Below are 23233 nucleotides of genomic sequence, written 5' to 3'. Positions count from 1 at the left end.
TCTTCTTTCCCTTTGGAAATCACCAAACTGTTGTCTGTGTCGATGAGCTTTTGTTTGTCTTACTTATTCCTTTGTTACTTTCAGCTTTATATTTCACATATGAGTGAAATTGTATGATTCTTAACTTTTTCTGACTGACTTATTTTGCTTAGCATGATATACTCGAGGTCCCCCCATGTTGTCGGAAAGGGCAGATTCCATTTCAATGCAATAGTGTTCTGTTGTACATACAAACCACATCTTCTTTGTCTAATTATGTGTGGAAGAACACTTCAGCTTTGGCCACTGTGAATAGCATATATGTTTTATTGTTAGGGACAAGAACACTGTCTTTGAAAAGTCTACTTTAAAACTCTAAGAATTATGATAATGATACCAACTCTCAAGAGGTTAGGAAAATAGATGAGAGGAAGAGAGAAAGAAAAGAGATTAATGACAGAGAAACATATATGCATCTATACAGGGGAGAGAGAGAAACAAAACTTGACAAAATAACTTTAAATGGTAAATCTAGTTGCATGAGGTTTTTCTATAATAATCTTACTGTTTTTCTATAAGATTGAAATGATTTTAATATATATATATATTTCTAAAAATTACAGTGTGGTTATTTTCACTCTTACTTCTCTTATTTCTTTTCATAGTCATTCATTAGAAACATGGATTTTTGGTTTAAATGTCCATCATTACATTATGGCACAAATTACTCTACTTACTAGGAATTCCTGAATCTTTTTTGCCTTATGTCCTCTTCTTTCAATATCTAAATTATATGCCAAACTCATTTTTTAACTATTGCATTCAGGCTGAAATGCCTATTTTGATGCCCAGCTTTTCATTGATGCTGGCCCCACTAACAACCACCTTACCTGCCTACACTTAAATGCATTAATATTATGTTCCTACTTTCCTCATGTTTCCCTTCTCTGAGAATATGCCTTTCCTAATATCCTCTTGACCAAGCGTTTCTCACCTATGTGTCTGAGCTCAGTTTAAAAGCTTATTCTTAAAGTCTTTCATTAAGTTCAAAGATACTTTTTTAAAAGGGTAAGATCATGACTCTCACTCAAATACAAGAGAACTACAAAATAAAAATTTAGTTTAAGGGAACCAATAAGATGTACAACCAGTTTAAAGGAGAATTCAAAGGGCAAACAAATGCAAAGTTTGTTAAAGTATGAATTCAATATTCACAACACAATAATCAATTGTAAATACACAAGGCAAAATTAACTTCCTTTATCAGGAGTTATTTTCATTGCTCTCTATAGGGGACTGTTCCATGGTGTGGGGAACATAGCCCAACCCCTGATTTGGAAAACTGATGGGGAGCAAGGTTGGCACACAGGACTCACGCCCATGGATGGGTTTTTCTATGGGGAATCAAGCCTGCATTGAACCTAGGCTGCTTTGAAGCTTGCTTTTTCTAAAACTCCCTCAATCTGGATTGAGGCAGAAAATGTTTACTGCATATCTTCAAAGTAACTTCCTAAAATCTATGCTAAACCTCCCAAGGACAAGTGTAACCAGTTCAACCACTTTTCCCTTTGCATTTGCAAATATCCTTCATCTTTGATGTGATTATCAATATCCTCTCCTTTGTTTTCTGTAAAAGGTAATCACCTACAGTGAACCTGTACGTAGTAATTGAGGACCATCCTCCATGCAATATGCCAGAAAAGCAATAAAAGCTTGTCCAGGCAGTTGTCAAGGGCCCCTCTCTCTCACTGAGAGAGTAGCTGTGCTGTCCCCTTTTTTTCCACAGGACTTCTCTAGTCCTTGGGAATTTGTTCATCGCAGCCATAACACATGGACCCTGCAGGTCGGGGTCCACATCAGCTCTCAATTCTTTATGAGGTAGAGTCTTGTAAAATATCTTTAAGCCAGTAAACATCATATCCTCTGTAGTGTCAGACATCACAGATGATTGTGCTAAATAGAATACCCAGTTATCTGTTTCTGTATGTGCCCATTGTAAAGTCTTTCACAATTTTTCCTGTTACACAGCATCTCTCCCCAACATTTTGGGCACCAGAAAACCAGTTTAATGGAAAACAATTTTTCCACAGAATGGGGTGGAGGTGGCTTTATAGCCTACCACCAGATGCACTGAACTATCACTTAGCACTCACTGGTAGGGTATTCATATGAGTCTGCAAACAATTGATTTATTATGGTCTCTGTGCAATCAAACCTCTCTGCTAAGGATCATCTCTATTTGTAGCTACTCCCCAGTGTTAGCATCACCACTTCAGCTCCCCCTCAGAGCATCAGGCATTAGATTCTCATAAGGAGTCCACGACCTATACCCGTCACATGCGCAGTGCACGGTAGGGTTCGTGCTCCTACTAGAATCTGATGCCAACACTGATCTGGCAAGAGTCGGAGCTCAGGCAGTAATGCGAGCAATGGGGAGCGGCTGTAAATACAGATGAAGCTTCATTACCTTGCTGCTCACTTCCTGCTGTGCGACCCATTTCCTAAGCGGCCACAGACTAGTACTAGTCCAGTCCGCGGTTGGGGAACCCTGACAGAGATGACTTACTTCTGAATTCCCTTTTTAAAAAATGTTGCCTGTATGTAGCATTCACAAAAGTTTTTGCTAGATCTTCTTAATACCTCAAAAGTGCTCAAAGGCCTGTAATGGTAACATCATTTAGGAAATTGTTACAAACACACAATCTTAGTCTTCCTGGACTAAAAACTGTAGTTTCACAATGTACCCTGGTGATTTATATGCACCTTAAATGAATGGAAAGTGACTTGAGGATTAAACACAAGAGCAGTGCCATTACTTGTTCAATAGCTACTTGTCCATCTCTATAGAAGCTCTTCCCCAACACTCTTTTAGGGATAAAGAGAAAAGTAATGCTAAATATAAACATCCAATTTTCCTTTTTTTTATAGTTGTATAATAAAGGGGAAAAACCAAATCACTATTACAAACAATGTTGGAAACAGAGATCGTAAGCCCTGAGTTTCATGACATGACACAGACTCCCTGCTTAAGTTCTTGACTTTCAATTGACATCAAGTACACAGATCTATTAAATGTGTACTAAAAGAAGCAACATAAATTAAAATCCCAAATGTTAATCTTTAGAAACAATGTTTGCAACAAAGAGAAAATCCAATCAAGTCTCACGCCAATTTTTACTTTTCTTCCTCCCCAATTAATGAAATTCATACATGAATAAACCATTCAAATCATTATAACAACCAACAAAAGCTTTCTAGTTCTCAAAACTTCTGGTTCTTATTTTGGACCTGCATAATTTTACATCCTACCCTTTAGGGAAGCTTTTCTGCAATTGTTTTCTTAAGGAACAAGCTTCCGCTGGTTTGGGTTTGCTACTGAGGAAGGTGCTTCCTTTCTCACTCATCTTGTTAGCGTGTCCCTTTTTGTGTTTTGGGGTTTGACTGGCACAACTTTTTGTTTTATGATCTTCTGACTCACCAGGACAGAAGAATGAGTATCAAATCTGATGTTTCAGAATGTTACTATATAAAGGCCCCTTTGAAAAATTAGCTCTACTTTAAACATACTCAAAATTTTACTATGCATTTTTAAGGCAGTTCTTTCTTAGGCTAGAATGAAAGGAAAATCAGATTTTTGTTATATTATTACTATTATTTCTACTACTACTACTACTACTACTACTGCTACTACTACTACTATTATTATTCACCTATCATGTTTGAGACAACTAAAAAATGTAGGTCCACATGAAAACATACTTAGTCAAAGTTGAGATTTTATTTAAAACAAAGAACTTCACTTAGAACTCTTATAGAGTCAAATAATTCTCAAGCTGAAAGCATAATCTCCTTGCTCCATGTTGGTCTGCCAAACTCATCTTCCTAATAGGGCTGCTTGGTTTCATAATTTATGCCTATCTCTCCATCCAATAAAAAATGTGTATCCAAATCAAGATGGTTTCTCCAATACATACACTTGGAAATACAAGCTATTCACCGTAGGGAGAGAAAACAAATGAAAATTTATCAATATATAGTCCATAATGTGTTTTTGCTGATTTCATTTGTCAAAACAACTCTCTCTCTGTCTTTCTCCCTCCTCCCAACTCCCAGTCCAAACCCCTATCCCCAACCCCATCACCCATAATGATGAGATATTAAGACTCTCCTGGTTTGTGTCTATTGTAATTCTAAATATCATAATTCTTAAGTCTGTAATTTATCTACTATATCATGTCGTAATCCCCTCTTTTCACATAAAAATACATGAAATGTCATATAATAATTCCATCTGTTAGATTTAACCTCAACGTCAACTTGTTTCTTAATAATGGAGAAGAACTAAATTCCTTATGAAGGACATAAATACATGAAAAGTGATTGATAAGAAGTAAAATGACCCTGGAGTATGGTGATAGTATTTTGCAACATCATTAGTCTCAAGGATGCAGAGATATGGAAATAATTGTCTAGAAAATGGTCATTACAAAATATTTATTTAAATAAAAGGTCTAACTTTTAAAACAAAACCAAACAAGTTTCTTTATTGTATTATAAAATAATAGTTTTATATGTAAAGGACTCCACATCTTAAGTATTATGGTGTAAGCAAGGGAAGACAAGACTTGATTTCTATACCTAAATATTACCCTTTAACTCTGCTTTCTAAACTTGAAATTAAATGTGTGTGGTTTCCATGGTTATCAGGTTTACACATTTCCTGTGTCTGGTAAGAATGATATTTTTACAAAAAAAAGGTAATTTGAAAGAAATTTCCAATCTGCTCTTGAGAAATGATGTTCTCTCGTAAGACTGTGCACAAGTATTTTGGCCCTTACTGTCTTTAAATCTGTTTTACTTTTCTTCTTCTCACCCAAGGGTTCATCCATTAACTACTAGAGCAGTAGATGGATTAACTATGTTCAGAGGTTTACTCTATTCAGTTAAACACTATCAATGCTTATGTGTTCAAGCCATGTTAATATTTGATGCCAATACTGAAAACTGATAAACCGAACTAATTCAGGTGAGGCAAAAGCATGACAAACTAAAGATTTAATGGCAAGTTGTGTCCTTCTCCAAACAGCTATTTGATATTATTAATGTTAATGATGCAGAGAGATCTGATCAGATCACTGAGAAGGAATAGACAGGGGGGCCCTAGGAAGTGGTTGCCTGAGGCAATGGGAAATTGTCTAGGACAGGGTTGGCTGCGAAGCTGAACGCCTCCAGAATGCATGGCATTGTGGAGCATTGTATTTAAAATAAAAGGAGGGCACAGACTCGTTCTCTGGCTCTGTCCCTTGACAATGCCCAGATGATGGTGCTGCAGCTGCCTGTGTTTCCCACAGGATAGTATTTTGGATGGAAGATTGAAAGATGGTGTGGAAATGTAGAAAGGGAGGTAAGAATTGAAAGAGTTCTAGATTTATTTTGAAACTTGAGTCAATAGTATTTATTAATAATGTGATGTGAAGAAACGAAAAGGAGAGGTTAATATTTTATTAATATTATCAATGTTGTAATATTTTATATTAATAAAATATTGATGCTATTAATATTTTATTAACATTCCCAATATTTTTAACTTCAACAACTGGAGAAGTTGAATTGCCATTTATTTATACAGAAAACAAGGGAAAAGCAACTGCTTTTGAAAAGAGAATGGTTTTGAATTTTAACAACTGTGGACTATAATTATAATTAGTGATTTAAAACCAAGCGAACAAAAATTGCTGATAAAATTGCAGCTCAGGGTTGATGCAGTAGAGATTACATTTTATTTCAGTTGAGGTCCACTGGAGGGCTTAAAGGTGGGAGCTGGAATCCCTCGAAGGTTCACTTAGCTTGGGTTGCCATTGCTAACGGTTGGATAAGACATTAGCTGGGCTTGCCAGCCTGCCTAATGTGACCACTCCATGTAGATTCTGGCTCCTCCCAATGTGGTGGGGAGATCTCAAAGACTGGCATGCCCAGAGAAAGCCTTGCTGAAGCCATGCTACTTTTTATAATTTACCTTAAAAATTGTGCATCATCACTTCTGCCACCTTTTACCCATCTTGGTTCTCACAAAGACCTTCTCAAGGGAAAAAAAACATGCCCCAGTTCTTGATGGAAGGAAGTAGGTATTACTTTGTAAGACAAGTACGTGAGATGGCTTTGAGGAAATACAATAGGCTGTGCTCAAGGAATCAAGTTGGGGCACAAGTGTAAGAGGACTACTATACGCCCAATTGCAGATGTGAAGAAACTCAGCACACGTGGCTCTGACATCAGAGAAAAGATAACTCACATCAAATACTTCAGAAGGCACTAAAATTATGTTTGCTCTCCTTGGTCAAACATGCTCAAACTCTGTTTTTGCGAATGGCCTCTGATACTTGATTATTTAGATTTACTTCTTTTTTTCTAGGTTTGAACCCAAAGAAGGGCACTGAAACCAAGTGAGGTGTGTTATGAGGGAAATTGCATTTTATATATTACAAGGTAAGACAGCTGCCTCAGGCTAGGGACAGCCAGTCTCTTTAAAGTAAGAAGGATGCTTTCTTAAGCTAATACTTGAATCAGGATGTATTTCAAAAAGCATTTAAATTCTATGACTTCTGAGTTCCATGTGGGACCATATTTCATATCAGGAATGAGCCTTTTTTTCCATCAGTGACATAGCTTCCAAATAACACGCAATAAGGCTAAGAACTTCACTGCATTCTGATTCAGTAACCTGGAGTCACATCAGAATTGGTTTTCAGAGACATTAGCCTCTATTTAGAGAGAGATTACTTCATTAAATCATAGAAAAACCTGGATTTTTACATTTTACTTTGAGGTAAGATTGAAGTAATAAGTCTATATTTTGTCTTGGTTTAACTATGAAATGCCTGCAGAATATGCCATTTTTTCTCAGAGCCGGAGTTCCATGATAGCATCTATAGCCTGGTTCCGCATAGCTGTGTCCTTAAAGATCATTTCCTTTCAGTGACTCTGCTAGGCACTTAGACAAACATGCCTAGAGTGAAAACAATGAGCCAGGTACAGAAGGTCACCATGGTTGAATGCCCCAGATGCTAGCAATGAGCAAAACTGAGATGATATCTCACCCCCTAGGGTGACCTCTCCTAGCATATTGGTGGTCATTGGCCTTAGATCCCCTGACTTACCGTATCAATGGCCACGTAGTGCAGACCCTCCCCTGACCTTTTCTCCCCTGGCCTGCAGCTAGTCATGTGGTAGACCCCCCTAAAGGATGAACAAGAGGGCCAGAGAAAAGCCTCACAGGTGTCCCACACAAGCCCTTGCACCACCACTCCCTTAAACATTAAGTACTCAAGACAATGAGGTTCGTACCTGCATCAGATAATCTTAGAAACGAGGTCTCAGGTCTGCTGACCTCCGAGACAGAGTCCTAGTCAAACTAGTGACAGCATCTGGGACTTGGTTGTGTTTCCCTTCTAGGCTCAGAAAACAGGAAAGCCAGCTGAGGCGACGCCACCGCTGGAATCAGGACCAGCTGCCGCGACTAATGATTCCTTGTGCTGTTTCATCTGGTCAGTGGGGATCACAACTCTGAGCTGACACACCCGGAGATCTGAGGCGTATCCTATTAACATCCTCCCGAGTGCCTCCCCTAAAAATCTGGCCATTTTAAAACTCTTAAAATGAGGGACCCAGTGTGCTCTTTCCACCTCTCTCCCAGCTGACTCACCCTTCCTACCTTTGTGACTTTTTAAATAAAATTTTTTGTTCTAATTTGAGTCCTTGGCTGTGAATTATTTCCCAGCCAAACTTAAAAACAAAGGTTGCTGAACTGAGGTCCAATATCTGGGACCATTTCACAGTGAACATGACTGCAAGCAATATTTTAATCTACTCTTTTATTAATAAGTATTAAGGTTTCTAAGATTAAGGTTTCCAGGAGAGCAATGAATTGTACCTCCTTCTGGCCCATATCTCCCCTAAATATGAATTCCATATACACTAATTATTTATTAAATTTCTTTAAAATTTTATACCTCTAAAATAGTCCTAAAATCAATTATTACATGTTTTTGTTTCTGGATTTAAGAATTCTTTTGACTAGCTTAAAAAATTGAGGGTAGATTGAAACTCACAGGCATTATGGGAAAGAATAAAAATTTGGTGCAGAGACAATAGAATTTCCAGGATTTCTGTTCAGAGAAAAGTTTGTAACAGTCTCATTCATTTGCTGTCATGAAAATTAATAAATATGTGTTTTTCATCTACTTGTCTTTATATCATTGTGCTAATTGTTCAGATTTCATGGGGTGGAGGATAACAGTTTGATTATCACACCACTTATTTGGTATGCAAAGAGAAGCAGGTAATACTAGCACATAAGAAAATCAAACACTAATGCCAAAAGAAGATAGCTTGTGAAATGAACAAATGAGCAAAAAGTAACCTTAAACTACCCAAATCTAATAACTCTTTGTGTCTCCTGATGAATACTCATTTGCCAGACTTGAACTCTAAATTTTAGGCATTTGAACATGAGAGAGATTCAAACTTTTCTCCTTCTTATGGACATGTCTTGATTAATTTGAAGTCACATATGTAAACTTTTATATATAAACACCATATTTTTTCCTGTCATTCTTCAATTCTCTAACTGTTAATGTTTAAACTTAACATTTGGAAAGAGTCCAATGTTTCTGTTATTTTTACAAAACAGTTCAGTTGAGTGTAAGCACAGAAAGCATTTGCATAAATAAAAATGTGTATTTGGATCAAACACCTATCCTCTAGACATAAACAACTATTTGCCTGGAGTATATTTTGCCTCTTTGATTAATTAATGAATAGCTTCATGGTTTTCTTCTTTCATAAAAATACGTCAGTATACTCAAGGGGAGATTCAATAGATACACTAATTAAAAAATGTAGCCACATATAGTCATTATCTGTCTAGGATATGGTTTTGTTTGTGATGAATGTTTAAAAATTAAATATCCTACTGAAATTCAGACACAATTTGTTAATTAGCTTAATTTAAACCAAGAATGAAACAAGCTTATTTCTCTGACATTATCTTATCAAAAATAAGTTATTTCTCTTCTGCAATGTGTAAAATTATGCATGCTTGTTAGAGGCATTTTCCACAGAAGGAGTTTGACAGGGACTTTTAAGTCAAGTGTAGTGATAGTGTTGCTGCCTCTTATGTGTTCCAGGACTTAGGTGTAAAATAATAGCTCCACAACCATCATTTTCTAAGCCATGTCAGCTGGTATGATCACAGATATCAGGAAGTAGTACTTGCCTTCTCTTACTCACTATCTCACCAGGGATCCATGGACCCCAAGTTGTTCCAATGGTTGGTTAAAAAGTGTAATTTGTGTTTGTGAAGCTCAGTGTGGAATTTACCATTTCACTCTACCCACTGTTGTTCCTGTGGGTACATCTCTTGAAAAACTCTCTAAGTTTCTTCCTGTGACATTCATTCTTAAAGTGGATCCTTGATGAATTTCTCCAGATATCTCTTTAATTTTGCCCCATCCCCAAAATCTGCCAAGAAATTTTAACCGATTTGGACCATGTGATTACAATCTAGGGTCCTCAAGTTCACTAGAGGCTGATTTATTCTCCTGAATTCTTGGAACGACCTTCATCCGTTGTACTGCACCAAGTCTGAGTCTCTGATCACTGCCCATGGATGCGTTTCTCCCTTCAGAACTTCCCACGGCATATCACACCTTTCCCTCTCAACCTTTCCACTAAGCACTTCAGAATTTCCATTCTACGCTAAACACAATTTTTATACCGTCAAATGAAATATCTCACTGTGAGCTCTTTGGCTGAACAGTTTGGGCCAAAACTGTGCGTGCACATTATATATATATCGAGCACATTATACATGGCAAAGTACACAGTAATTAATTTTCTTACAGGATACTGTCTTTGTGTTGTCATGTACGTCTATTATTTTCTTCCAGTCTTCTTACACAGATATTCAAAATATAAATTTCACTGTATAAGCTTTTGAAATAAGATTTACCAGTATTGAATAACTTATTTTTCCTCAAAAATTCTAATTTTAATTTTCTAATTAGTCTTTTTTTGCATCTGCACAACTTTTATTACAAAATATTATTATAATTGCTTTATTTTATTGTCAGTTATTGTTGTTAATCTCCTTCTGTGCCTAATTTACAAATTAAACTTTATGATAGGGTTTTATGTACTGGAAAAAACAAGAATATATCTGGGGTTTTGTGCTTGATTTAGTGACATCTCTATTATTATATTTTAAGAAGTAAGGAAAGGCTGCTGGAATATATTTCAGTAAAATATGATAACATCTGTATAAATGTGTAAATGTTCTAAAGATCTTCTGAATGTTTTCTTTGAAAGTTAGTAATGTAATTAAAGGTAACATTTTGGTATTAACATAAGAATTTTCTGGAAAAAAATCATCTTTAAAATATTTACATATTAATTTAAAAATAGTAATAAACTCATGTTGAAATATGTACATATATGTTTTGGTCTGTCTCAGATATCATTACCAGGAGTGTTGCCCTTCAACATACTGAATACATGAATATAATTTATTTCAACACATGGGTTTATAATAGTAGGAACATCACTCACAGATATTTTAAAGTGTCAGCATACCATAGAAACGGCAACTAAAATATCAATGATTGATTTTTCTCCTAGACAAAATAAAATAAATGTATGCACATGAGGCTTTCTAGAAATGTATTTATTGGTTCTGTGACTGCAGAGTAAATGATAAATTTGGTGATTTTTCAGACATTTTCATCGACTGGGAGGATAACAGCTGTTTTAGAAACTAAAGTGTCCAAAATTAGTATAAAAATGAGACATAGTTGATAAACATAGAACCATCGGAAACTCTTATTTTTGGTACAAAGACCATGAAGTCTCATTTTTTTCTAGATTTAATAATGACAAGAAATAATATGGGAAAAAGTAAAGCTCATAAGAATTTGTATTCAGTAAATGGAAAGGTTATCATCATATTCTAATTTTTTTAAAGAATTACTTGCTGTGTTTATATGTTATCTGTTAATTTTTGGTGTGGAATGACCTGACATGTTTAGATTTGGGTAACAATTCTGGTCTTTACTTCAAATATGAGTTTCTTCTCATTTTCTTGAGAATTTTTTGAACATATTTTTAATCAAATTAGTTTTACTACACTAAGAATTTTCCTTTAAACCGAAACACATATTTACAGTTAAAATGACCTACTTTCCTAAGACCGTTGGCCAAAATATTTTTAATAGCTACACTTACCAAATTGAGTAATGGTAGGGTCACAAATAACTCAATTCCCTTAATTTAAAAAGGAAAGATGCACACAGACCTCTGTCATATTCATTATGATACTTCCACTTCTTGTATAAGCTGCACTAACTTCTGAATCAGCACAGAGAAAAAGTCATTTTATCAAATACCCATAAAAGAATGTACTATCCAATTTTATTTCTTTATTTCAGTTGGTTTGATTGTTGGAAGATAGGGCAAGAAATAGCCAAAAAAAAAAAAAGACATTTAAAAAATCTCTCTACTAAAAGGTGCATCCCAAACACACTGGACCAAACAGACATGCTTGTGCTCATTCCCTTCCAAACTGAGCTTTTGTGCTAGGCTGAGTCATTTAGATTCCACATTTTTACAAAGCTCGTGATTTAATCAGTGGGAGAGATATCAAGCAGAAAATGATACGGTGTAGCAGCAACAGCTATAGTGATTTTTACAGGCAGATGAGAGAGCACAGGAAGAACTTCTAGGTGAACCTGGTAGAAATTGGCAAGGAGTCAAGGAAAGGTTTCTAGAAGAGAGGAAACTAAAATGCACTGTAAAAATAGTTCAAATGGTTTGACATTTTCCGTGATAGTATTGATAAAAACACATTGCACGTTGATGGACATTATAAATAAAAACAATGAGGTGAGAAAGTGCATAGTGCATAGGGAGAAATGTAAGCAGTTTAGTGCAGCGGCACATAAAGTCTGAATCAAGGAGTAAGTAGGATTGATAGGCAGGGATCAGGTCAGAGAAAGCTTTGCATGTCCTATTAAAAAACTTGAGTTCTGCTGAATCAGTAGTTTGATGACACTAAAAAACTTGAAGCAAGATAATATAATTGCAAAAGTTGAATTTTAGGCAGACTATTCTGGCCACACCGGGGAAGATAGATTTGAATAATGACCAAAACAGACAAACAAACCAGGAGGCTTCAGAAGTTTTCCTTCCCACAAATGATAATGGTAGTAATAAGCATGGAGGTCATAAAAGTGGAGCAGAGGATTAGTGTTTGAGAATTAATTCGGGAAGTGTAGGCAGGGAGAGCGTCTCAGGTAAAGCAGGTAATGAGAGCAGGAAACACTCTCAGGTGTTACTGGTGACTGGCTACAGAACAGTGAAAAACAAAGATAAACAACCAGTAAGTAGCTGGGAAGTACATGCAGTTGTCACAGTGATTTTGAGGTGTATCTAATCCACACAGGTAAAGATGTGGAGTAAGCCCTGACTTACATACCTGTTAGCAAATACCTGGCCTGCAAACCAAGGGGCCATTGGTTCAATTCCCCAACTCAGGGCACATGTTTGAGTTACACGGCAGGTCCCGGGTCGGGGGCGCACAAGAGGCAACCACATATTGATGTTTCTCTCCCTCTCTTTCTCTCTCTTTTCCCTTCTCTCTAAAAATAAGCAAATAAAATCTTTTTTAAAAAGATGTGGAGTAAGTTCAACACTGAATATGGAGCTCAAGAGAGGGATCTGTGCTAGAAATTCAATTTAGGAATTCTTCAGCCCATCTGTAATAATAAAAACAGATAAATCAGGTCACTCAAAAGGGGGACAAATAAATAAGAGGCTCAAAGAACCAAAGATGAATCCCAGCATTTTATTAAGCAAAAGGACAAAAGAGGAAGCAAGTATAGGGGAAGGAGGAGAAAATTTACAGAAAGTTATGAGGGTCCAATGCTATGGAAATGAAAGAGGAAAGAATTTTAGGAAATCCACAGTTCTTCAGGGTATCAAGGAACAGTCGGTTCTATTGGTAAAGCAGGTTGGGTGGACATTTCCTGTCGGGAAATTCTCCGGGGAAGTAAAGCCACACCAACAGCTAGGTGCCTCCCTGTTCATGGCTGCATTTTCCTTTTTAAGTAAAACAGTAGAGAGGATCCACATCCTGGAGATTACAGGTTATACAAGGTTACTGTGTCGGTGGCATTTTAAAGTTCAAACTGAAGTTGTCCAAGGACAAGGTGGGAAATGAAAGGCAAATCTGGAGTGAAAATGTCATCACGCTGTGGAGTCAGGTAAGTAAAGCCTGAGAACTGCTGGGTCACAGAAAGGCGTTGCATTAATTTCCCATGGCTGTTATGACAAATACCCACAAAGTAAGTTGTGATAAAGCGGCACAAATTTATTACCTTGTAGTTCTGTGAGTTAGAAGTTGACCTTGTCTCACTGGGCCAATATTAGAGTGTTGGTAAAACTGCACATTTTGCGGAAAGATTTTTGTAGAAATCTGCTTTGTTACCCTTTCCAGCTTCTAGAGGCTGTCGGTATTCCCTAGCTCATGGCTCCCTTCATCCAAGTTCAACACCAAGAACACTATCTCTCTGACCATTGTCTTGTACTTACATTTCTATCTGGCTGTCTTCTCCACCTTACTCTTTCACTTTAAGCACCCTTATGATTACATTTAATTTATCTAGTTAATCAGGGTAATCTTCCTCTCCCAATTAAAACCACAATTAAAGTTCTTTTGGCCATATTAATTACCATTCATTGGTTCTAGACATTCCAACATGAAGGTCTTTTAGGGAAGTCATTATTCTTATTCTGTTACCATACTCTAGCCTGTTCTTGTGTATGTGTGTGTGTGTGTGTGTCTGTACATACAAGTACAAACTCACATACACATGATGCACAATATTTGCAGAACCTATGGTCTGTAAAGTCACTAATAGTAATGAGTTAGAGCAGCAATTTTCAACCTTTTTCGTCTCATGGTGTAACTGGATGCAGGGCTGGCTTCCTGCCACTAGGAAACCCAGTAACTGAGAGGCAGGTGCTGATGTGAAGGAGAGTGGTTTATTCAGATGCCGGCCACCTAGAAGACAGGGTCTCATATCCCAAAGCCCATATCCACCTCTCCGTGGAGGCAGAGGTTTTTATAAGGAGCGGGGAGGGGAACAGAACAAAGGGAGCAAGGGAGGAGATTGAAAAGTTCTCTCTGTGAAGATGAGCTCAGTTCAGTTCTACTGAAGGCCGGTGATGGTCCAGCGTACACCATTCTGGTTTAGTCATCCTGGATTCACATAATCCTGACTTTGCATCATCCTGGCTCCATGGTCAAAGATCAGCAAATCTTCCAGAACCAGGCTACCTGCATCTTATTAACTTAGTTCTAGGATTCTTATAGAATCATGTTGTTACTACTAAGCTACATAGTAGTCAGAATCAGCAATTAGAGAAACAATGTCAAAAGAATTACAGGGCAGGTTACAATTTTTACACTTGTAACCACTATTAACACTTTTCCACTTTTACAGGGGCCCACATAAATTAGTTACTAAAGTTCTGCAGCACACTAAAATATATATTGCATTTTTTTGCTCATCTGACAAAAAACAGGTGTAATTTTGATTCATTCACAATGGCCAGATATCCTTGTATTGGTTGTTGTCATTGTTTTTTGTTTGATGATTTAAGGGGAACAAGGTCAGTACCCTGACTACATAGTCAGGTATGTTGTATTTTAAATTTTTTGCAGCACAGCAGTGTGCACTGGTTGAAAATCACTGATTAGAGCACAAAAAGCCATTGATCTTGGATGAAATACAGACGTGGGTTTCCGTGAGCTAGTGGTCACACATTTAGGTTAACTGATCAATAAATGATCTTGTTTTATGTATATTTATTTAAAGACACCTTACTTAATACATATTGTTCACTCATTAACATTGAACTCACAGCCCATAGCTCTATACCTCATGCCTGAAGGAAGCTTACCTAACCTACCTAACAAACGTTTTTTGTTTTTTGTTTTTTTTTCTGTAAAGCATACAGCCTTCTGGCTCCTAGGAATAAGAGGTCTCACTTCACCTCTATGCTTAGTGTCATTTTAAACAGTGAAGTCAATAAAGCAAAAACAGGGGGAAATGTGGCAGTAAATACACCACAAAAAGGAAGAGCCACGTCTTTGTTGGACCTCAGCTGGGGATGCTGGTGCCAAGCAACCCAATCTCTTCACTGCTCAGTGCATATTCATGACCGCAAATGGCTACAAAGTTATGTGGGGTTAGAAATACATTTTGGTAAATAGGCAAATTCACAGATGTGGAATTTATGAATAATGACAGTAATGAAGACCGACTATAATCTTGTCAAGAAAGTATATAGCCATGTAATACGAAAAATAAAGACACTTATTAAAGGAGATGCAAGATACAAGAAACATTGTACCTAGGACAAGGATGCCTCAGTCCCCTTCCAAGTAGGCACTTTGGGACCTCACACAGTTCTGCCAATTGCCGTCAGCTGCTCCATTGTATTTTCCTGGATCTCATCAATGGTCTGAAATCCCTTCCCTTTCCAAGGTGATTCTAGTTTTGAGAAAAGCCGGAAGTTGCAGGGTGCCAGATCTGGGCTGCACAGGGTTTGAGTCACCTGGATGATTCATGTTTTGCCAAAAACTCTGCATGAGACATGATGCATGAACAGGCATGTTCGCATGATGAAATGGCCGATCTCAGAAGTTGCCCATAGCTGCAGCCTTCTGAGTCATCTGAATAATTTCTGTATAAGAATGTTCAAGCTTAATGCAAAGTTTGGTGCAGATTCTTTGCTCTGCTCACTGAGTCATTTTGAATGCGATGGCTATATGGTACACAAGCTCACTCAACAGTGTCGTGCCCTCACTGACTAGTATAGTGAAGTCATTGTTCACACATGTGCACTCTAGTCCTCTTTCTTTGGCTTCCAGGGTACATTGATGTGCAAATCGTTCTCATTATATTAGCAATGGTTGGACTTTTTCTGGCCAGGTCTTGTACATTCACATATATGCACACATACATATATATGAAATTCTTCACATAAGAAAACATAATCTAATTTATATGTTAAACAATTCTGATAAATATGTTAGTATATTTAAATCTCTCTTGATTTAAATTATCAAAATTTATGATGTGAATATTACTTTGAACTCGATAAACTTTTCCTGAATCCCTTATTATCTTTTCTGAACAACATCATTTCATGGTTAATTTCATTAAAAATGTAGTTAAAATAATAAAATCAATGAAATGCAAAAGGTAACATTAATAAATGGACAAAGGCAGTTGTCCTGTTCTACAAGGACCATATAAAATGACATGCATGTAAGATGGGAGAGCTGGACTTTATTACTTCAGCAGAGAAAAATTTTGAGGTGCTCCATTGTTATGGAATTAGGGAAATTCATGAGAAAAATGCTGGTAGCCAGGAGGAAAATTCAGAGTTAGAAAAATATATTTGAAAAGAGTTAAACATATTTTATGTTTTAACTAATTCACAAATGAGGAAAATTACTGTGTGGTCTTCAGTAGGACGAAATGAGCCACTTAGAAAATGCTATAGTGCATCTTCCTACCACATGGAAATATCCTTTGTGTGCCTTTCCAAATTAAAATTAGGCAATGCCAACCAAACTAAATCTTATTGAAATTTCACATGTAGCTGCCAACTTTCTTTTAACAGAGTTAAGATATTCTGGCATGCAACTGTGGGTGAAAAATATAGGAGGGGACACGTATATTTATGCACACACGTGTGTTTATATGTTTGTGTGCAAATATCTGTCTCTGTTGGTCTACCTCTGTGCATGTGTAGACACAAAGCTTAGAAATTGATAATATTTAACACTCTCTCTGTTTCATGCTCTCTGTATACCTAACTTGCTCCAAACTCCTAATATCTTTCACACAAGAAAAACATGTCCATCAAGTTGTTAGAGACAATAAAATAAATATTATCACTTATTCCCATCTTGATTTTACACCCACATCTAAGACATCATCAGAGCCTCCTTATTCTAATGTTGCAGAATATATTGATCGACCCATTTTTTCCCATCTCCACCTCTACCAACTAATTTATAGCTACTTTTTCCCCTCCCAGACCGTTTTTGAATAGCCTCTTCATTGATTTCCCAACTTCTACTTTTGCCCCTATAAAATCAGTTTCTAATTTTAAAAAATCAGTTTCTCAAAAGCAGATATATATAATTTTAAATGAGAACCATGCACATTATTTGTTGCTTGATGCCCTATAGTTACTTTCTGCTTATAATCTAAATTTCTGAGCAATTTGTGTGCCTTTACCTAATTAGGGCCTTGCCTGTTCCCGACATCATCTTATACAGACACCTCTATTCTTTCTTCTCATGTTAAAGTCACCCCAGCTTTAACCCCCAACACCAAATGCAGCCTCACCCTGGGACCTCTGTCTTAGCCCCGTTGCAAATTCTGACAACTCCAGACTCCTTCACTTTCTATATCGTTTTTTTCCTTAATTCTTATGGAAATTTTAGTGATACTATTATGTATTTTAAAATTTCTTTCACTTTTCCATATTCAGTAGAGTGTAAACAGGGACTTACTTATATCATTCTCTACCCTTGTATATAGACTAGTCCTTTGTATCTGAGAAGATTTTACTGCTCTGTGTTTAATTTAAGAACATATGACATAAAATGTCATATGTAAAATGTCATAATGCCATAAAATGCCATATCTACTATTAGTTTCACAGAATGAAGAAACAGTAAAATACTAATTAAATAAGCTCAAGTTGTGGTGATATGCTATATGTGTGGTAATATTTATCCATTCTTTATGCATTTAAATATAATGTTTTTAGTTTAAACAAGTTGTATATAATATTTGTTATGGTTATTTATTTCTACAGATGATAAGAATTCACTCCATATTTATAGAACTACTAAATTTTGCTTGACACTGATGATATAAAAATGCAAACAATCTCAAAAGTTTTTAGTGTGAATGGTTCACAGAATATTTATTGGTCAAGGCCTGATGAAGAAATTCACAACTAACTTGAACACATACAGGTCTATCTTGTATAAAAATTACAAATATTTTTAAATGAATTTCTTTTATATCTCTAAGATTATTGCTGTCACATGAACAAAATCAAAGGAAGGTAGGATGAAGGGAGGAAGTGGGGAGGGCTGGGTGGGAGAGTGGTGGGAGAAAATAGACACAACTATACTTGAACAATAGTAAAAAGTTAAAAAGAAAGAAAAACTACAAGTAAAAAGAAATATAAGTACAAAGACAAGTACAAAGAAAAAAAGAATATAAGTTACAGAAGAACAAAACAAAATATCTTCTTAAAAGCAAAAATTAGTGGCAAAGATTATGTAAAATGGGAGCTTGTACCAATAAATAGAATATTTCAATAAATCTCAGAAATTTAAAAAGATTGGACGTAACTTGATTATGAATAACCCACAGCCCTGAATGTACTTAGAGGAAACTCTACAAAAGATAAAAACTATCCCTGGGTTGGCATTGGAGATGTCCAGGTCTCAGTGACAGCAGGTATTGCCATGGACACAAAAGAGTATGAACTGAAGTGAAGAGGTTATTTAAAATCATTGGCTTGCAACTGAGAAGGGTGGAAATGGGAGGGAGGAGGGAGCATGGGGGGTGGAATGGGATGGGAGTAATAGACAGAAAACTGTACTTGGAAAATAATTAAATAAAATTTTTAAAAAAGAAAATCCAGCCAAACAATGCAATTAAACAAACAAATCAAACAAAGAAAACTAAACAGAAAGAAGAGAAATAAAAGATACTAATAAAATAAAAGAGGTAAAAATATGGAAAAAGTAATAGTACAAATAAACAATAACATGCAAGTTCTCTACAATAGCAAAGTGAAAAAATCATTGGCTTGCAAAAGCATGATCGTAGATGAAAAGAAAATTAGTAATTGAATCTCATCAAAGACAATTCTAAGCCACCAACTGGAAGAATATTTTTGCAAATCATGTATCTAAAAAAGGACTTATGTCTTATGTCCAATTTGTAAAGAACTCACAAAATAATTATTCTGAATGGAAAAAGCCAGACAAAAAGTTGCTATCTACCTATATTCCAAATTTTACATAGTTGGAATCCAAAAACACTCAAATTGAGCCTGGTGGAAAATAAGCCAGTGGTCACTTGCCGCTGCCCGCAGCAGCAAGGGTGGTCGCGAGGTGAAGCGAGGGACTTAAAGAATGGAGAGGACCATAAGCTCTGCTGGCAAATGGCAACTTTATTCAAGGAACTGCTGGCTTATATGCAGAACTGCAGTGGCCTGAGAACAATGTTGGTTTACAAAAGTTTGTACACTCCCGAAGGCTATCAAGAGGGCAAGATGTTCTCATAGCCTGAGAACATTAGCCCAAAGATAGCAGTGTCCTCATGACTATCACTTTCTTGGAACATGACGCATATGCCAAGACCTTGTTCTTTCCTTCAAGGCTGAGAAGGAGAAGGTCCGGAAGATGTCAAGATACCCACCGGCTCCAGGGACCAGAAACCAAGTCCCTCCACCATTTTCACAGTGGGGGACTCTGTCCTTGGTCCCCTGCGGCCTGGCGGGCTCCCACAGTCACTTGGAGACAGAGGGCTTAGACAGAGAGTTGTACATGGTAACTTTTGCAGGAGACTTTTGAAAGTAGTAAATATGTTTATTATATTCATTATGGATAATAAATATTTTTATTACCTTAACTTTCTCAGGTATGTACCTGTGTAAAATGTACCAAATCGTGTACATTAACTTTAAATATACGCTGTATGTAACATGTTAGTTATATCTCAATAAAGCTGTTAAAAATAAAATAAAGCAAAAACAATAATGACAAAAAAACCGTGGTTGTTTGCTTTCAGTTCATCTGTGTCAAAAGAGCAACATTAACTTCCCAGATATATCCAGTGCTGTTCTCTAGGGACTATAGGTGAAATACTTGAAGGGAATTCATTTTCCTGCAGATTATTGTGCCACAGATTAAAATAGAAAGTCTCATTGCCAAATCCCTGTCTTACCTCCAATAAGCCTGCAGACAAAATTCTCACTGATAAAGCAGTCCTACCTATCATTAGATGAAACCCACCCAAACTACAGATGTTATGAGCTCTATTGCATGACTTATGTCAAACACGGACCACCAAGTATTTGCAGGGAGCCAGCAACATGGAAAATACTTTACAAATATTTTTTAAGTAAAAGGATCAAGAGGATACAAATCTAATTGAGAGAGTAAAACATAACTAAAAGCAAACACAGGATAAGACAAATTCCCCACAGGTATTAGAATCAGAGAAATTATTGAAGGAACTGTAGTTATTCAACAAAGGAAAATGCTACAGAAATTCAATGCTCAGGATCAGGAGTTTATCATTAATGGTAAGGCACTAAGTTTGCTGAAATTGTTGAAATACAATAACAGCAAAAGAATTAAATACAATGAAGAACAAGAAACTTCTAAGATTATGGAACAAAATGAAAGAAAAGAAAATATGAGTAAAATAGGTTAAAAATAATGTGAGAGTTAAGATTTGTCTAGTGCAAGTCTGAGAGGGAAGAAAATAATAGAATATGGAAAATAATGCAAGAAATTATGGTCAGGAATTTTCTGTAATGGGAGAAAAATGGAACCTTTTGATTAGAAGCATTCAGTGACCAGAGGTGATGACAAGTTACTTACATATAGGTATAACAACTTATATGCTTGTAGGAATGGAAAAAAATACAATAAAATAAGAATTAGAGTGACATTGGACTTGAAATCAGCAATAAAAGATGCAAGAGAGGACTAAGCACTTGCTTGGATGTTCTGAGGGAAATGATTTAGGACAAAGGAGATTGCACTGTCATTTGTTAGTAACTGAAGAACAGTCTCATTCAGACAGGCAGGTTACAGAATGTTTACTTCCTACAGACTTCTTGAAGAATATCAGGAAAATAAGGAATAAAGAGAGGGTAGAAGATCTCAGAAAGTTGTAACTCTCCAAATCTAGGAATTTCCAAATGGAAATTCAGCCTCAGCAGAAAGGACTATGAGAAAGGTGTTTCAAGGAAGTAGAGACTTGATAGAGAACAAACAAAGGTTTTAAGTGTGGGAAAAGGAAAATGTAGAATGTGATAGAACCAATTCCTTCGGAAAATATAGGGGGAAATACCAAGGAAGTGATGATCAAGCTATGAAGTGACAAAAATACGTAAGTATTTAAACAAATTGAATGACTATAAAAGAATTAACTAAGTTTTAGTGCTTGGTAAAAACCAAAAAAATTCTACAGTGAAGGAAATTAATAAGTAGACATACAGTTTAGCTGAGTATAAAATACATTGTGTAGTAATAATTTGAAGACCATATATTATTTTCTAACTTTTAAATTAGACCTATAGATTAAGTAGCAAAGATTTTCTCATACTTGTAAAATAGAGCTATTAATAACATTGCAGCTAAATGTCAGTAACTGTAAAACCAAAGGTAGAACTAAAAAAAAATAAAGTGTGGAATGGGACAGGAAGATTAAAAAAAACAAGGAACTTCATCTTACGTATTGGGGATTAAATGCTTAAAAACTTAATTGAGGTTTAAGCATATTAAGTTATGTTAGAAAAATCAATCAATGAAAAATAGAAAAGCTATAAATATCAGATACTAGGAAAGGAGATATGAAGTGAGGATGTTTTCTTTTCGGGTGATGAAAATGGTTGCATTTATTAATCCAAGAATAGCACCATAAACATAATGTCTAGAGTAGTAAAACTAAATAAATAAAAAATAGAAATAAAACCATTTCAAAATATTATAGCAAGAAGAGGTTCCTAGAATATAGAAGGAGAAGACAGAGAATGATTGATATTCAATACTACATGTTTTTTTAAAAATCTGATTCTTAGTTCACTTGTTACTTTGATAAACATAACAATGTTTAAAATCAATTAATATTAAATTCTATTTTGATTTACAATAAGTAGTAGGTGACTATTTTATGGTCATATTTGTATCATAATCAGCCACAGTGCTTTACACATATTTGCTTCATTAGGTCTTTTTTCTGTCTAGTCAGTAATGGCAGCCTGTAGGATCAGATGATTTCTGGGGTCAGTACTCAACCTCTATAGAAAGCCCTTGCCTCCCCCGCTGAGTCCTCTCCTTCTACCCTCTCTCAAGGATATAAAGCTCTTTTTTTTCCTTCTAAGTTCCCTTCAGAACCGACAGAATTCACTGCCAGTTAATAATTTGGATCGTCAGTTCTCGAAGGTCAAAACAATAGCAGAAACATAAGTGGTAACAAAAATTCCTGCTGTCCCAAAGAAAGTCAGGGTAACGGTTTATATGTGTATGTGTTCCAGATTCTATACTTTTCTCAAGCAGATTCAAAACCTCATTTTAAAATTTTCAGTAGTTTCCAGCAGAACTTAGAATTTTTATTGCAAAACAGATGTACTAGGGAGTGCATGAACAAAAAGGAGTAATTTAAAATAATTTAAAATTTTTTTCCCAACCTGGGAAACCTCAGAAAATGACTGTATCAAAGAGCAAGTTGTAACTTATTTATGTTTTCTTGTTATTGACTGATATGATGGATGTTCTGGGAATTTTATAAGTCAGAAGTTCAGGAAAACCACAACCCTGAATTACAACCACAGCTTCATATTCAAATCCAAACCCCAAACACTGGTGTTCTTGTATTTATTCTTCTCCATCCATTACCCTCCTTGTAGCTATCTAGCCTTGTCTTTTCTTTTTCATTCTTTAGCAAGCATTTATTTATATCCCAGGTTTACTTCACTGCACTCAAGGCTTTTGACTGAGTGGTTTGTTCCTGAGTAAACATGGAGTAGATTATCCTTCCATTAATGAAATCCACAGGAGCATTCTAATTTTTTCTTTGCCAATTAATGAGAACTCATCCATGCTTCTTACATTAAGTGAACTTAATTTAGCTCCCTGGGTGAGCCTAAAGCCTGAAAGAACATTATCTTTAAATTTTAGTCCCTTGCCTCTCTCTGAGAGTTCGCTCATTTCCTACATGTCAGAAGGTAATCTTAAAAGAAAATGTTTAATATTTATTTTATGTGTATTTAATACTTATTCCTCTGTGCTATTATTAAAGATGTATTTATAATTTTGCTAAGATGTGAATATATATGTAATTTAGATAATTTGTTATAC

The sequence above is a fragment of the Sturnira hondurensis genome, unplaced genomic scaffold, assembly GCF_014824575.4.
Source record: "Sturnira hondurensis isolate 20B ecotype Veracruz unplaced genomic scaffold, ASM1482457v3 Scaffold0009859, whole genome shotgun sequence".
Lineage (NCBI taxonomy): Eukaryota > Metazoa > Chordata > Mammalia > Chiroptera > Phyllostomidae > Sturnira > Sturnira hondurensis.
The sequence above is the reverse complement of the archived record's forward strand: the minus strand, read 5'-3'. Positions refer to the sequence as shown.